At 39.3% G+C, this 16094-nt stretch overlaps 1 non-coding gene across 1 annotated transcript; it reads left to right on the forward strand.

Annotated features, from left to right (window-relative positions):
- The first annotated feature begins 142 nt into the window (after positions 1-142).
- TRNAQ-CUG (transfer RNA glutamine (anticodon CUG)) lies at positions 143-214 on the forward strand. Its single transcript has one exon. It is a non-coding gene; the product is annotated as a tRNA-Gln (tRNA).
- Positions 215-16094: the final 15880 nt, after the last annotated feature.

Raw genomic sequence — 16094 nt, forward strand, 5'->3', positions numbered from 1 at the left:
GCCACCCTCTCAATCCTCGCGCCGACGTGCGGGGAAGCGGGGTGCTGGGAAGCGCGTCAGCCGCGCCTGCGCGTTGGAAGGCTGTGGTTGGGGGCGGGGTCTCTAAGAATTAGGGAGCAGAAGGCGCCCGTGCGCTTGTGGCGGTTCCATGGTGTAATGGTTAGCACTCTGGACTCTGAATCCAGCGATCCGAGTTCAAATCTCGGTGGAACCTGAGGCTGTCTACTTTTCCTTTCCTGACATAATTTTTAATTCATTTATTTATTCGCTAAGCGATTGTGATACAACATATATATGTATGGCCTTGAACGAAGCAGGGACAGAATTTCTCAAAGGATAATCTCTGCCCACGAGGGCCGTTTGGATCTGTAGCCACTGTCACCTGGGTGTCTCCTAAGGAGCCTCTTCGCTTCGCCTTTTTTTTTTTTTTTTTTTTTTTTTTAATCTGGGTCTTTGCCTTTGTCGAAGCTAGCTTCAACAGCTTCGATGTAACTTGATTCCTTTATGCTACAATTTTCAACCTCTAACTTCTTTCAAGGGCAGGCGCTTTTCACTCTTTTTCTCTGGAAATTTCTCAAACTATCTCCAGATGTCATTCAGAGAACTTCGCCCACCCTCCTCATCAAGATTCATCAAGAACTTTTTGAGCCCTATTTGTCATGCTTTAAGCTAAACCCTTTTTTGCCCAAATTTGTCATGCTCTAAGCTAAACCCATCTCCATAATAATTTCACTTAACAAACAGCAAACAGTGGCAATTTTCATTTTAGCGAAAAATGTGGAGTCTTAAGACTCAAGTGACTTGCCAAAGATCTCACAGCAGAGCCTCCCTGTATTTGAAAAGAGTGGGAAAAAAAAAGAAGAAAGAAAGAAAAGAAAGAAAAAGAAAGAAAGAAAGAAAGAAAGAAAGAAAGAAAGAAAGAAAGAAAGAAAGAAAGAAAGGAGTTGTGTATTATCACAAAATGTTTTTCCCACTTGCTGCCATATCCCCTACCACCTATATGCAAACCTTCAATTTAGATCTTTGGGCAAGAGTGCCTGTGCTGAGCAGGATAATGGTTTCCTGAAGTTGTCCACTTCCCAATCCCTGGTAACTGTGAATATGTTAAATTATGTGGCCAAGGGGAATTAGGGTTACGTAGTGGAATTAGAGTTGCAAATCAACTGAAAGAATATGTGGTCTATGTACACAGTGGAATATTACTCAGCGATTAGAAACGACAAAGACCCACCATTTGCTTCGAGGTGGATGGACCTGGAGGGTATTTAGCTGAGTGAAATAAGTCAATCGGAGAAGGACAAACATTATATGGTCTCATTCATTCGGGGAATATAAAAAATAGTGAAAGGGAATAAAGGGGAAAGGAGAAAAAATGAGTGGGAAATATCAGAAAGGGAGACAGAACATGAAAGACTCCTAACTCTGGGAAACGAACTAGGGGTGGTGGAAGGGGAGGTGGGCAGGGGTTGGGGGTGACTGGGTGACAGGCACTGAGGGGGGCACTTGACGGATGAGCACTGGGTGTTATTCTATATGCTGGCAAATTGAACACCAATAAAAAATGAATTTATAAAAAAAAATAGGGAGCTAGCCTAGATTCTCCAGGTGGGCCTAATTTGTCACAGGGCTCCTTAAATGTCCAAACAGGAGGCAGTGATGTGGTGTGAGAAGAGCTCAACTAGCCCTTGTGGCTTTGAAGATGGAAGAAGGCGGCCAAGAGCCTAGGAATGCAGAGGTTTCTAGAAGACAAGAAAAGGCACGGAAATAGCAAGGAAATGGACTCTTCCCTATGGCCCCCAAAAGCAATACAGCCCTGCAGAAAATATATTGATTTTAGCCCAATGAGACCACCATGCAGAATTCTGACCTAGAGAACTATAAACTAATAAATTTGTGTTGTTTAAAGTCACCAAGTTTGTGGTAATACGTTACAACACCAATAAGAAACTAATACAGTGCTGTTTTCATCGCTTTCTGTGATGGTAGAAGTAATAGGTTTACCTAAAGCTAGATACTTGCCTTGTGCAAAGGTAAGTATTACCCACATTGGGGGAGATGCACAGCATTCTCAAGCAGCTAAATGTTATATGTACTGCAGATTATAAGACACAGTCCTAGCTCTACTCGGGTGAGTTAAATAAAATGGGCCCAAGAAAAGGAGGAGATTAATTAACCAGAGAGTTCTGAAGTTGTAATTAATCAGAGTTCTGGTGGTAAGAGCCACAGTTCAGAGAGCCTGAGATAATTAAGAAGAACTCCCTGGAGGAGGAGGAACTAGCATTGACCCCTGAAGGAAGAAGGAAGGAAATTCATTTTGACCAGTAGAAGATACCAGATGATAAAAAACATGTTCAGAAGGCCATTAATGCCAGAAGAATAATTATAAACTTTTCCCCTTTTAAGACATTTTTTTTCTCAAGGTATGTCCTCAAGGTCAATAGTATTATTCAGAAGAAGAATTGGGTGGCTGAATAAATTGAGAAGAATTACACAGTTCTCTCCGCCTTAGAAGTTCCCTTAGCACACTGGCATTTTAAAGTCTAGATATTTCACTCTTAAGAAATCTTTCTTTACCTGTGTTAATCACAGCATTTCCCAGATTCACCAGACCACAGAACTCTTTTCCCATGGAACACTTGATAGCATTCCTCTGAACTCTTTGGGGGACCCATAAAGGATTTTTGGGCAGAGGGATGACTGAGGTCAAGCTGGTCTTAGGAAAAGTAAGTTGGCTGTGGACTGCAGGAATGGGGTAAAGAAAAACTGGAGGTGTATCAGTTAGAAGGCCATTGCAATGAACTAGGTACAAAGTAATAGAAATGGAAGACAGCGAGGGGCATAGAGGAGAAAGAAAAATGAAAGGCTATTATGTAAAAAAAAATGGTAAATGGATTCCATGGACAAAGAAGAGAGTAAGGGTTTTCTTGTTTTTTTTTTTTTTTTGGAGGAGGGGCAGTAATTGCTTAATAGGTCTTTTATAATCTCTCAAGAAATAAAGGAGTTTAATGTAAATGACTTAAATAATACAGAAATAGAGTAAATCCTTGTTTAAGGATTCTATTTTTAAGTAATCTCCACACCCAATGTGGGGCTCAAACTTACAACCCCCGAATCAAGAGTCACATGCTCTGCCAACTGAGCCAGTGAGGTCCCCCCAAAACATGGAGTACATCTTGAAGGTCCTCCTCTACTTCAATTCCTCCTCCAATCTCAGAGATAACTGCTACATTTTCTTTTTAATATACAGGAAATCAGGTTATGTGTATTGTTTTTCATCTTGAGAAATCTTTCCACATCAGTTTTGACTCATTTGCTACATAAAGTTTTTCTTAGCAAGAATATACTACAGTTGGTACAACCATTCCCATTCTCTTAACTGGTGAAATGGCAAATATTGAAGGTCCACTACATTAAAACCTATTTCTAAAGCCATTTCTTTCTTGCCCACTTCCCCTAGAGGCTAAAAAGCCAAATAGTCACTTTCCCAGCTACCCTGCAATAGTTTATATACTAGGATAAAAATATACTAGCATTATTTTTAATTTTTGCCCATCTGGTTTGCTCAATAATTTCCACTTCCTGATAATCAGTTAGTGGAAGTATTTTTTCCTATGTAAGTTAGCCACTCATCTTTATTCTGTAGATTTCCTGTCAATATCCTTCTCGACTTTTTTTGTTATTGTTGGATTATCTTTTCATATCAATGCGGAGGATCTCTTTATATATTTTACCATTTAATCCTTTGCCTGTTACATATTGTACAAATATTTTCTCCAAATATATTACCTGATTTTTAATTTTATTAATGATGCTTTTTTCCGTGTTAGTTTTAAATTTTTATTTAATCAGATCTCTCTCAGTCATTTCTTTTATGGCTTCTGGGTGTTGCCTTTTGCATAAGAGGCTTCTGCACACCAAGATCATTCAAGATATTTTTTTCTCCAAATGTTTTATAATTTTTTTCTCCATCCAGATTTTACTTATATTGAGGATGATATGACATTGGGATCTAAATTAATTCTTTCCAAAAGGATAGCCAGTTGTTTCAACGTCAATTATTTGAACAGTCCATCTTTTCCCGCTGATTTAAAATGCCTAATTTATTATAAATGAGTTTCACATACATAGATGAGTCTGTTCTTGAATCTTCACACCATACTTCTGGCAGCTACAGAGGAGCACTGCTCACATGCCCCTTCAGGAGAGAGCCTGTTTTGAGAAGTGTAGTTGGCTGACAATCTCTAGCTGCCACACCTCCAAGATCGACTACAATGTTCACACTGAAACTGTGCTCTCTCTGGACTGTTCCCGATGACTGAACATGGTGGGGGTACTAGAGCTGGACCAGTTCTATCCAAAATGAGACTCATCTAGTGGGCAGTCTGTAGAGCTCTCCATTGGCCTGACTGAGATTTTCTTAGAATTGCACTATAGTCTGGGACACTTGGGTGGCTCAGTCAGTTAAGCATTTGACACTTGATTTCAGCTCAAGTCATGATCCCAGGATCATGAGATCTAGCCCCACTTTGGGCTCTGTGCTCAGTGGGGAGTCTGTTTGCGACGCTCTCCCCCTCCCTCTGCCCTCCCTCCCGCTCGTGCACACACTCTCTCTTTAAAAATAAATAAATAAATCTTTTTAAAATTTGCATTAAAGTCTGAGGCTCTGGCAGCCCTGGTGGCCCAGTGGTTTAGCGCCGCCTTCGGTCTGGGGTGTGATCCTGGGGTCCCGGGATGGAGTCCCAAGTCAGGCTCCCTGCATGGGGCCTGCTTCTCCCTCTGCCTGTGTCTCTGCCTCTCTCTGTCTGTCATGAATAAATAAATAAAAGCTTAAAAAAAAAAAGTCTGAGGCTCTTCTTACCCAATCCTCCTTTCTTCCCTCTCTCCTTGCTTAGGTATTAGACCTAAATTGTTGTCTGAAGGCTGTACCTCTCTTTTGTCCTTCACAGGCATTTCTCCCAAATGAATCTCGTACACTTCTAATTCCAGAGGACCTGACCGTGATATAATCCCATTAGCCAAGTTTTCTATTCCTATACCAATATCACACTGCTTTATGCTTTATTATAGTTCAATAGTCTATTTTGATGTCTCATATGTAGTACTAAATGCATAAATATTTGTATAGTGCTTAGAACAGTGTCTGACATCTAATTAGAACCACAGGTATTGGGCAGCTCAGGTGGCTCAGCAGTTTAGCGTCACCTTCAGCCCAGGGCGTGGTCTTGGAGGCCTGGCGTCAAGTCCCGCTTTGGGCTCCCTGTATTCAAAAGGAGCCTGCTTCTCCCTCTGCCTGTGTCTCTGCCTCTCTCTCTCTCTGTGTCTCTCATAAATAAATAAATAACATCTTTTTAAAAAAAAGATGTTATTTATTTAAAAAAAAAAGAACCACATGTATTTGATAAATAAAAATATAGCAATTCCTTCTCGCTGTTTTTTTTTTTTTTTTTTTGTCTTTCTAAACTTTGACTCCTTTTAGGGACTTTGTTTTTCAGATGAACCTTAAACTTCTTATATTCCAAAAGGATTCATATTGAAGTTTTGATTAGGATTTCATTACTAATCATTAAAAATATTTTTTTTTAGAAATGAAATACAGAGTTTGGACAAGATGTACAAAAATATGAGATTCTGCTTATGAAAATACAAAAAAAGAGTCAAAGATCAGAGGTTTAATATCTATTGGAAGAATGATTAATAGGAGAAGGGAAGGGTGCCTAGGTGGCTCAGTCAGCTAAGCATCTGACTCTTGATTTTGGCTCAGGTCATGATCTCAGGGTCGTGGGAGGAGAATCTGATTGCGATTTTCTCTCTTTCAAATAAACTAATCTTTTTTTATAATAGGAGAAGGGAGGGGCATTTAAAAAAAGCAAAGTGTTGACTTTAGTTTCAGGCATATCCAATTTAAACAGCTGGTAGGAAAACCAAAAGGAAATATCCAGTAAGAAGCACAGAAATATAGGTTTGGAAATGTCTTTAATGAAAGAAGCAAGATCTGGAATTTATCCCATCCTCCACTGCCTGGGAGGCAACTGTACATGATTGTTGAAAACAAAGTGGGGACTGATTGGTCTGTATGTAAACTCTGGCTCAGCCATCCACTTGCTGTATCACCTTTAATGATTTATCTAATCTTGTTGAAGCTCAGTTCCTTATCTGCAAAATGAGGACAAACATTAAAGTTGAAATAATGTATATATACCTCTTAGCACCATGCCTGGCACATTGTAAATGTTCAGTTAACGAACTATTCTCAACAGGGGCCAATTTTGCCCCTGGGGAATTTGATAATGTCTGGGGGAGGTTTTTAATGTACATTTGAGAGACCCTACTGGCATCTAGGGGGTGAAGACCAGGAATGCTGTTAAACAGTCTACAATAAGGTCAGCCTGGGGTGGCTCAGCAGTTTAGCGCCGCCTTCAGCCCAGGGTGTGATCCTGGAGTCCCGGGACAGCTCCCCCACAACAAGGAATTATCTGGTCCAAAATATCAGTAGTGCCAAAGTTTGAGAACCATGCAATAATAGTAAAGACTTGCCAGAGGCCAGGTAGGGCCTATGGTGGGGAAGAAAACAGGCATCACCTCTCCAACCTTGCTCATTTTTGAGAAGCTGAACAAATCCACCCCTCCCACCACCACCACCACCCCACCGCCGCAAGGCCTTAGGAAGAGTGCCTGGGACAGACATACTTCCCTTCAGTATCTCAAAGCAGAGCTCAGGGATCTACCAGCCTGACACAAACTACTTCCATATGTGATTCTTATTTCTTAAGTAAACAGACCTCAGTGTCCTATTTTTTGATCCAAAAGGATTTTTACAGTGTCATTCACTTATAACTACTAAACCCTACATATCAGTTTCATGCTCCTTTTATAATACTAGGCTTATTTCACAATATGATTTTTTTGAGAAAAGTTAAACAGACTTTATGAGGTGGTGACATTTGTTTCTGTACTTTTTGCCTTTTTAATTGAGTATATTGTAAGGTAACAAATCAAGATAAGGAAATTCTCAACTTCTGTTATCTTATTACAGTCACTAGAGCAGCAAATACTCTTTAAAATAGTAAAATATACATGTGTAAATATACTTAAATTATGCATGTTTAAAATAAATGTATGATATAGTTTATTATGTATACCAAAATTCTAGGCAGCTCAATCAGATTTTTTCCATATCAGAAATCTGAATCAGAATAACTTATTTTATTATAACACTTTACTCTTCACATATTTTTAGTCTTCTAGGTTCAGTACTCATAGATCACAAGTCATAGCACGATCATTTTTCAAAAATTAGAAAGAAGGACACAATCAACAGGGTGAAAAGATAACCCACAGAATGGAAAAAATACTTACAAATCATATATCTGGTAAGTGATTCATATCACCAGAATATATAAAGAACAACTACAATAACAAAACAACAGCAACCAAAAAAAAACCCCCACCCAATTCAAAAATGGGCAAAGGGGGACGACTGGATGGCTCAGTGGTTGAGTGCCTGTCTACAGCCCAGGGCGTGATCCTGGGGTCCCGAGATCAAATCCCATATGAAGCTCCCTACATGAAGCCTGCTTCTCTGTCTGTGTTCCTGCCTCTCTTTCTGTGTGTCTCTCATAAATACATAAATAAAACCTTTTAAAAACATGGGCAAAGGGCTTCAATAGACATTTCCCCAAAGAACATATACAAATGGCCACTAAGCACATGAAAAGATGCTCAACATCATTACTCATTAGGGAAATGCAAATCAAAACCATATGAGATACCACTTTTCACTCACTATCATGACTATTATTAAAAAACAAAACAAGTGTTGGCAAGGATGTGAAAAAAATGTACTTTGTACAATGCTAGTGAGAATGTAAAATGGTACAGCCACTGTGTTAAAGAGTTTGGTGGTTCTGTAAAAAGTTAAACAATTACTGTATGGTACAATAAATCTACTCCTAGGTATATATCCAAAAAAAAAGTGAAAGCACAGACTCAAACATAAATGCACACTAACATTCATAACATTATTCACAACAGCCAAAAGATACAAATAACATGAGTTCCATCAACAAATGAATGGATAAACAAAATGTGGTATGTACTAACAATGTCATGTTATTTAGTCTTTAAAAAGGAGCAAAATTCTGATACATGCTACAACATGTGACTCCTGAATACATTATGCTGAGTAAAATAAGCCAGGTACAAAAAGACAAATATCATATGATTCTACTTATATGAGGTACCCAGAATGAGTAAATTCTTAGAAAGTCAAAAGGACCAGGGAACTATCGTTTGGAGGTACAGAAGTTCTGTTTGGGATGATGAAAAAGTTCTGGAAACAGGCAGTAGTAATGGTTGTGCAACAATCATCGATGTACTTAATGCCACTGACCAACTTAAAATGGTTAAGATGGTAAATTTTATGTATATATTTTAACACAAAAAAAAACTAAAAGGAACTGGATTTCAGTTTTTTAAAATGGATAAAAACAGGAAACAGAAGGTCAGGGTAAAAGGGCAGATAGTGGCACAAGACTGGGACAGGCTACTGTGAGTTCCTCAGGCTTGCCAGGATCCCTGTCATTCTGGGGCTCTTTGCCTCTTTCCTGACAACCTCCCAGAATTCCTGTAGGTTGGTTGGTTTTTTAGATCAAAGTTAGCTTGTTCATCCACATCCACACCTAGCCCAGAAATGATAACCACTATGGCCTCTGAAATTCCACCATTACAGTCATTTCTTTGGATGAGTACCAGTTAGCAGCTGTCTTCCTTTCCCACACTCTTACCCTGTGCCTCTGTGTGTGATTGTGTGTTTACTACCACCTCCTAGAAGAGTGAATTGGCTTTGGCACCGTGGAACTCTATCAAGTCGATGCGATCCCCTATGGGGTAAGAGCTACGCTCATTCAAAAGAGAAAAAAATACCTAGTTGACCACCAGAGTCTCATTTTTGTTCCCCAATCATTTGGTGGTGGTGGTGCGGGACCTAGATCTTTTAGTAATTTAAAAATAGAAATACTACAATATGGAGCAGCTGGGTGGCTCAGTGGTTGAGTGTCTGCCTTTGTCTCAGGTTGTGATCCCAGGGTCCTGGGATCCAGTCTAGCATCAGGCTCCTCACAGGGAGCCTGCTTCTCCCTCTGCCTATGTCTCTGCCTCTCTCTGTGTGTCTCTCATAAATAAATAAATAAACTCTTAAAACAAACAAACAAAACCCCACAATACTAAATTGGTCATGGTGAGCAAAAATAAATAAATAAATAAATAAATAAATAAATAAATAAATAAATAAATAAATGTGACACTTTTAGATGTAGAGCCAAAGCTTTAAACAAAGGAATAATCACTGTATGACCCAGTCAATCCACTCCTAAGTATTTATCTGAAAGACATGAAAGTATATATCCATACAAAATCCTATATATGAATGTTTATATTTATTTGTAATAGCATGAAATTGCGAATAGCCCAAATGTCCATCAAACGGTGAATGGATAAAAAAAAAAAAAAGGTGAATGGATAAGCAAATCTTGGTGCATCTACACAATGGAATACTACTTAGTAATACGAGGTACATACGACAAAGTAGATGAATCTCAAAATAATCAAGTTGAGTGAAAGAAGCCAAAGGACAAAAAGTACGTATTGTATCATTCCATTTATATAAAATTCCCAAACATGCAAACTGATCTAACGTGAAAAAAAAACAGATGAGTAGTCTAAAGACAAGAGTGGAGGGGGCGTTATTTAAAAGGTATGAGGACATTTGTGGGGATGAAGGATACGTTTGTTGTCTTGGTATGATGATAGTTTCACAGGTGTGTGTGTATATATATATAATTTCACACTTTAAATGCAGCTTGTCTTTTTTTAAAAAGAGAGAGGGAGAGAGAAACCACAAAAAGACAAAAGGTCCTCCCTTATCTTCAGTATTATTGAATACAAGGCTGTAATGCACAAATGCAAAACAAAAACACCACTGCTGCTCTTGCACGGAAGCACACACAGACAAACACACTTATCGTTTGCTAAGTCACCCAAGTGTTTCCTTTACAATACGTCTAAATAGTGTCCCTTTCCATTCCCATAGACACTGGTCTGGTCTAAGCCCTCTTTCTGAACCATTACGCTACAACCTAGCCTTACCCCCAATCCAACATGGGCTGCCAGAATAATCTTGACAAAGGATACCTCCAACCATATGACCCCAATTATCCAGAGCCCATCACTGGAAAATCCAAATATGTACACCCATAACTGAAAAACCAAAGGTTATAAAAGAAAACGTCAGGGGGCGCCTGGGTGGCTCAGTAGGTTAAGTGTTAGCCTAAGGCTAACCCTGATCCCAGGGTCCTTGAATGTAGCCCCTGGCTCCTCGGAAAGTCTGCTTCTCCCTCTCCCTCTCCCTCTCCCTCTGCTGCTCCCCCTGCTAGTGCTCTGTCAAATAAATAAATAAAATATTAAAAAGTTAAACGTTAGGGGATCCCTGGGTGGCGCAGTGGTTTGGCGCCTGCCTTTGGCCCAGGGCGCGATCCTGGAGACCTGGGATCGAGTCCCACGTCGGGCTCCCGGTGCGTGGAGCCTGCTTCTCCCTCTGCCTGTGTCTCTGCCTCTCTCTCTCATGCTCTGTGTCTCTCATGAATAAATAAATAAAATCTTTAAAAAAAAAAAAAAAAAAAAAAAAGTTAAACGTTAGAAGTGGTTACCCCCTAGAGAGCAAGATCATGGATGATTTTTTTTCTTTTGCTTATCTGTTTTCTCTATTTTGCAGTAGTTTTTAAAATAAAAACATCTCTCAAATATTCTTGCTTAAGATTATTCTGGCAAAAAAGAATGAATACTCATTGTAAAATATTAAAATGATACAAACAATATTGAAGTACAGTAAAGTTGGAAAAGGCAGTTTGTTTTTTCCTGGTCACCAACATTGTGACCCAACATCCACCCCACCTCTCCCATCCAGGAAGCAGCCAGGCACTTTGGTGGGATTATCTCCACTCACAGTTCCAGGAGTGGCTTTTGCAGTTCTCAACCTTGACAACCAAACCGTGATATTGCAATAAACATTTCATAATACTCCTTTACCATCCTGACTTATTAAATCAATAGATCATATGTTATGATATAACTTATGATATAATGCTATACTATAATATAAAGGAGAGATAATAAGAAAATAATTCCTTGTAACATGATATGTATTTCAACATGTAAATGCTTGGGCACAATAATAAAAGAAGACATAATGAGGTAGTTAGATGCTTGCACCTAATGGCAGAGTCACCATTCATTCAACAGTTTTTGAGCACTATATATTGAGCACTGTCCTAAGTTTACTGAAGATACAGACAGAAATCCCTACCTCATGAAATTTACATTCTAACAGGGTGATGGGATACAGACAACAAACAACATGATATAAGTAAGTTAGTTATTACATTAGAAGTTAATAAGTATTTTTTGGGGAAAAAAACGGAACCAGAGTTCAGAGCAGTAGGGAAGTGGATAGTAGGTTGCAATTTAAAATAGAGTGGTCAGAACACCTGGGTGGCTCAGTCAGTTAAGTGTCTACCTTTGGCAGGGTCCTGGGATCAAGCCCCATGTAGGGCTCCTTGCTCAGCGGAAAGTCTGCTTCTCCTCCTGCCCTCCTTCACCCCTGCTCTCTCACACTCGCACTGTGTCTCTCAAATAAATAAATAAAATCCTTTAAAAAAATAAAAGAGTGGTCAAGGCAGGTCTCACTAGAGAGCCACACTGGGGCAAAGATTTGAAGGAGGTAAGGGAATGAATCATGCAGCTATTTAGGGGGAAAGTATCCAGGCAGAGGGAATAGACCATGCAAAAGCCCTAAGGCAGAAACTTATCTGGTGTATGTGCTTTAAGTGGCCAGTGAGGCGGATTGGGGTTAGTAATAGAAGAAAAAGCAGAAGCAGGCGATGAGCCACAGAGGTAACAGAGCCAGATCTCACAGGGTTTCATAGAACATTGTAAGGCTTGTACTCTCAGTAAAATGGTGCAATATTAGATGATTTGGAGCAGAGGAGTGATGTGATCTGATCTAAAAAGAAAAATCTGGCTGCTCTGTTGAGAATAGATTGTACCGTGGAAGCAGAGGGACCAGTTGGGAGACTGTTACAAGAATTCAGGCGAGAAATCAAAGCAAGAGCTACAAATGCATACTAATATTCAGTACCGTATTTCATAGAATCTAAGATGTCATTGATCATAGAATACATCCCGATTTCAGGGATAAAATATGCAGTGTGAATTGCATTATGCAGTGTGAACTGGTAACTCAAATACCATAAATGGTGTTGGTTGTTGAAAACATGATTTTCTGAAGTAGTGAACGACTCTTGGTAAAGTTCCAAATGAAACAAAAGTACTATTTTCTCTCACTTTACCCATAATTCTCACATCTTGAAGTTCAGTGTATATTAAGACCATGCAAAAAATAGTTCATGTTTATATACATGATGCAGTTAGGGTCTACTAGGTTCAGATTATAAACAGGATTTTTTTTAATGTACATTAATGTCAAGTAGGACATTACAAGTCAAGCAAGGTGTGGGAAAATTCTGAATTGTATTGGATTGTCCCATACATTATCAGAAGCTAGTATCTCTGGCCTACATTCTCTAAATTTCCGATCATTATAACAACCAAAAGTACTCCCTAAGTTTACAAATAGGTCCCTAGAATGTGATGCCAGCATAGTGCATGATTCAAGAACAGGCAGCTGGCCAGGATTGTGACAAGTGACAGAAGCCCACAGGCCTGCATGTGCCAGCAACCCTCCCACCACCAGGGGGAGCCAGCCTTGGGATGCGGCCTTTATCTTTTCAAAAAATGAAATTATTTTTTTTAATTGTGGTACAAAATACATAAAATTTACCATCTTAACCACTTTTAAAGATCTTTTGTTTATTTGAGAGAGAGCACACATGTGTGCGAGCAGGGAGGGGAGTTTGGGGGGTCAGGGAGAGAGGAAGAGAGAGAAAATCCTCAAGCAGAGGCCAAACTGAGCCCAGAGCCCAAAGCCAGGCTAGATCCCAGGATGGTGAGATCATGAGCTGAGCCGGAACCGAGGCTCAGATGCTTAACCAACTGATCCACTCAGGCACCCCCCATCTTAACCATTTTTAAGTGTACATCAACATTTCTGTGTTAATCTGGCCAACATATTCCACTTATTATTTAGGCATACTTGTATCTAATTTTCTATATTTTATATTTCTATACTTTGTCTAATTTTCTTTAATGTACAAATAAAGATGTGTATTTTACGTTTACATAAGTGAAGTTCTATAATACTGTTAAACAACCTAATTTTTTCATGGGCATCTTTCACTGTTAATGTAGATCTAGCTTCAATTCTTTTAGAGCTCAGTTGTATGGATGAATCAGGGTTTGTTTAATGAATCTGCTATTGACAAACATTTAGGATCTTCTGAGTGTTTTGATACTGTAAACATGCTGTACTGAACATCCTTCTGCACATTTATTTCCTACGAATACATTCCTAGAAGAAATATCTTCCTAAGGGCTGTATTAATTTCTATTCCCAATAATAATTTATGGAAGTTCCTGATTCTCTATAGTCTTAAAAATATGGAGTATTTTCAATCATTTTCATCTTTACTTATGTAACATATAAAAATAATATTTAACTTTTATGTAATGAGGAGTTCCCTTTTGCAAGTAAAGAATTTTTAAATTTTTGGGCAGCCCGGGTGGCTCAGCTGTTTAGCACCGCCTTCAGCCCAGGGCCTGATCCTGGAGGCCCAGGATCAAGTGCCACGTCAGCCTCCCTGCATGGAGCCTGTGTCTCTGCCTCTCTCTCTCTCTCTCTCTCTCTCTCTCTCTCTCTCTCTCTGTCTCTCATGAATAAATAAAATCTTAAAAAAAAGAATTTTTTAATTTTTAACTGGCCACGATACACTACATAGAAAACCCAAAAGACTCCACCCCAAGATTGCTAGAACTCATACAGCAATTTGGCAGGGTGGCAGGATACAAAATCAATGCCCAGAAGTCAGTGGCATTTCTATACACTAACAATGAGACTGAAGAAAGAGAAATTAAGGAGTCAATCCCATTTACAATTGTACCCAAAAGCATACGATACCTAGGAATAAACCTAATCAAAGAGGTAAAGGATCTATACCCTAAAAACTATAGAACACTTCTGAAAGAAATTGAGGAAGACACAAAGAGATGGAAAAACATTCCATGCTCATGGATTGGAAGAATTAATATAGTGAAAATGTCAATGTTACCCAGGGCAATTTACACGTTTAATGCAATCCCTATCAAAATACCATGGACTTTCTTCAGAGAGTTAGAACAAATTATTTTAAGATTTGTGTGGAATCAGAAAAGACCCCAAATAGCCAGGGGAATTTTTTTTTTTTTTATAAATTAATTTTTATTGGTGTTCAATTTACCAACATACAGAATAACACCCAGTGCTCATCCCGTCAAGTGTCCCCCTCCGTGCCCGTCACCCATTCACCCTAGCCAGGGGAATTTTAAAAAAGAAAACCATAGCTGGGGGCATCACAATGCCAGATTTCAGGTTGTACTACAAAGCTGTGGTCATCAAGACAGTGTGGTACTGGCACAAAAACAGACACATAGATCAATGGAACAGAATAGAAAATCCAGAAGTGGACCCTGAACTTTATGGTCAACTAATATTCGACAAAGGGGGAAAGACTATCCTTGGAAAAAAAAAAGACAGTCTCTTCAATAAATGGTGTTGGGAAAATTGGACATCCACATGCAGAAGAATGAAACTAGACCACTCTCTTGCACCATACACAAAGATAAACTCAAAATGAATGAAAGATCTTAATGTGAGACAAGATTCCATCAAAATCCTAGAGGAGAACACAGGCAACACCCTTTTTGAACTCAGCCACAGTAACTTCTTGCAAGATTCATCCATGAAGGCAAGAGAAACAAAAGCAAAAATGAATTATTGGGACTTCATCAAGATAAGAAGCTTTTGCACAGCAAAAGATACCGTCAACAAAACTCAAAGACAACCTACAGAATGGGAGAAGATATTTGCAAATGACGTATCAGATAAAGGGCTAGTTTCCAAGATCTATAAAGAACTTATTAAACTCAACAGCAAAGAAACAAACAATCCAATCATGAAATGGGCAAAAGACATGAACAGAAACCTCACAGAGGAAGACATAGACATGGCCAACACGCACATGAGAAAATGCTCTGCATCACTTGCCATCAGGGAAATACAAATCAAAACCACAATGAGATACCACCTCACACCAGTGAGAATGGGGAAAATTAACAAAGAAAGGGGAACCCTCCTGCACTGCTGGTGGGAATGTGAACTGGTGCAGCCACTCTGGAAAACTGTGTGGAGGATCCTCAAAGAGTTAAAAATAGACCTGCCCTACGACCCAGCAATCGCACTGCTGAGGATTTACCCCAAAGATACAGATGCAATGAAACGCCGGGACACCTGCACCCCGATATTCATAGCAGCAATGTCCACAATAGCCAAACTGTGGAAGGAGCCTCGGTGTCCAGCGAAAGATGAATGGATAAAGAAGACGTGGTCTATGTATACAATGGAATATTCCTCAGCCATTAGAAACGATAAATACCCACCATTTGCTTCAACGTGGATGGAACTGGAGGGTATGATGCTGAGTGAAATAAGTCAATCGGAGAAGGACAAACATTATATGGTCTCATTCATTTGGGGAATATAAAAAATAGTGAAAGAGAATAAAGGGGAAAGGAGAAAAAAGGGGGGAATATCAGAAAGGGAGACAGAACATGAGGGACTCCTAACTCTGGGAAACGATCTAGAGGTGGTGGAAGGGGAGGTGGGCGGGGAATGGGAGTGACTGGGTGATGGGCACTGAGGGGGGCACTTGGAGGGATGAGCACTGGGTGTTATTCTATATGTTGGCAAGTTGAACACCCATAAAAAATAAATTTATAATAATAAAAGAAAAAAAAGAAAAAAAATTTAACTGGCCATTTTCATTTCTTTTTTTGTGAAATGACTGTTGAAATCCTTTGTCCATCTGTCTACCAGGGTATTCATCATTTGC

This window comes from Nyctereutes procyonoides, unplaced genomic scaffold (genome assembly GCF_905146905.1).
Source record: "Nyctereutes procyonoides isolate TBG_1078 unplaced genomic scaffold, NYPRO_anot_genome, whole genome shotgun sequence".
NCBI lineage: Eukaryota > Metazoa > Chordata > Mammalia > Carnivora > Canidae > Nyctereutes > Nyctereutes procyonoides.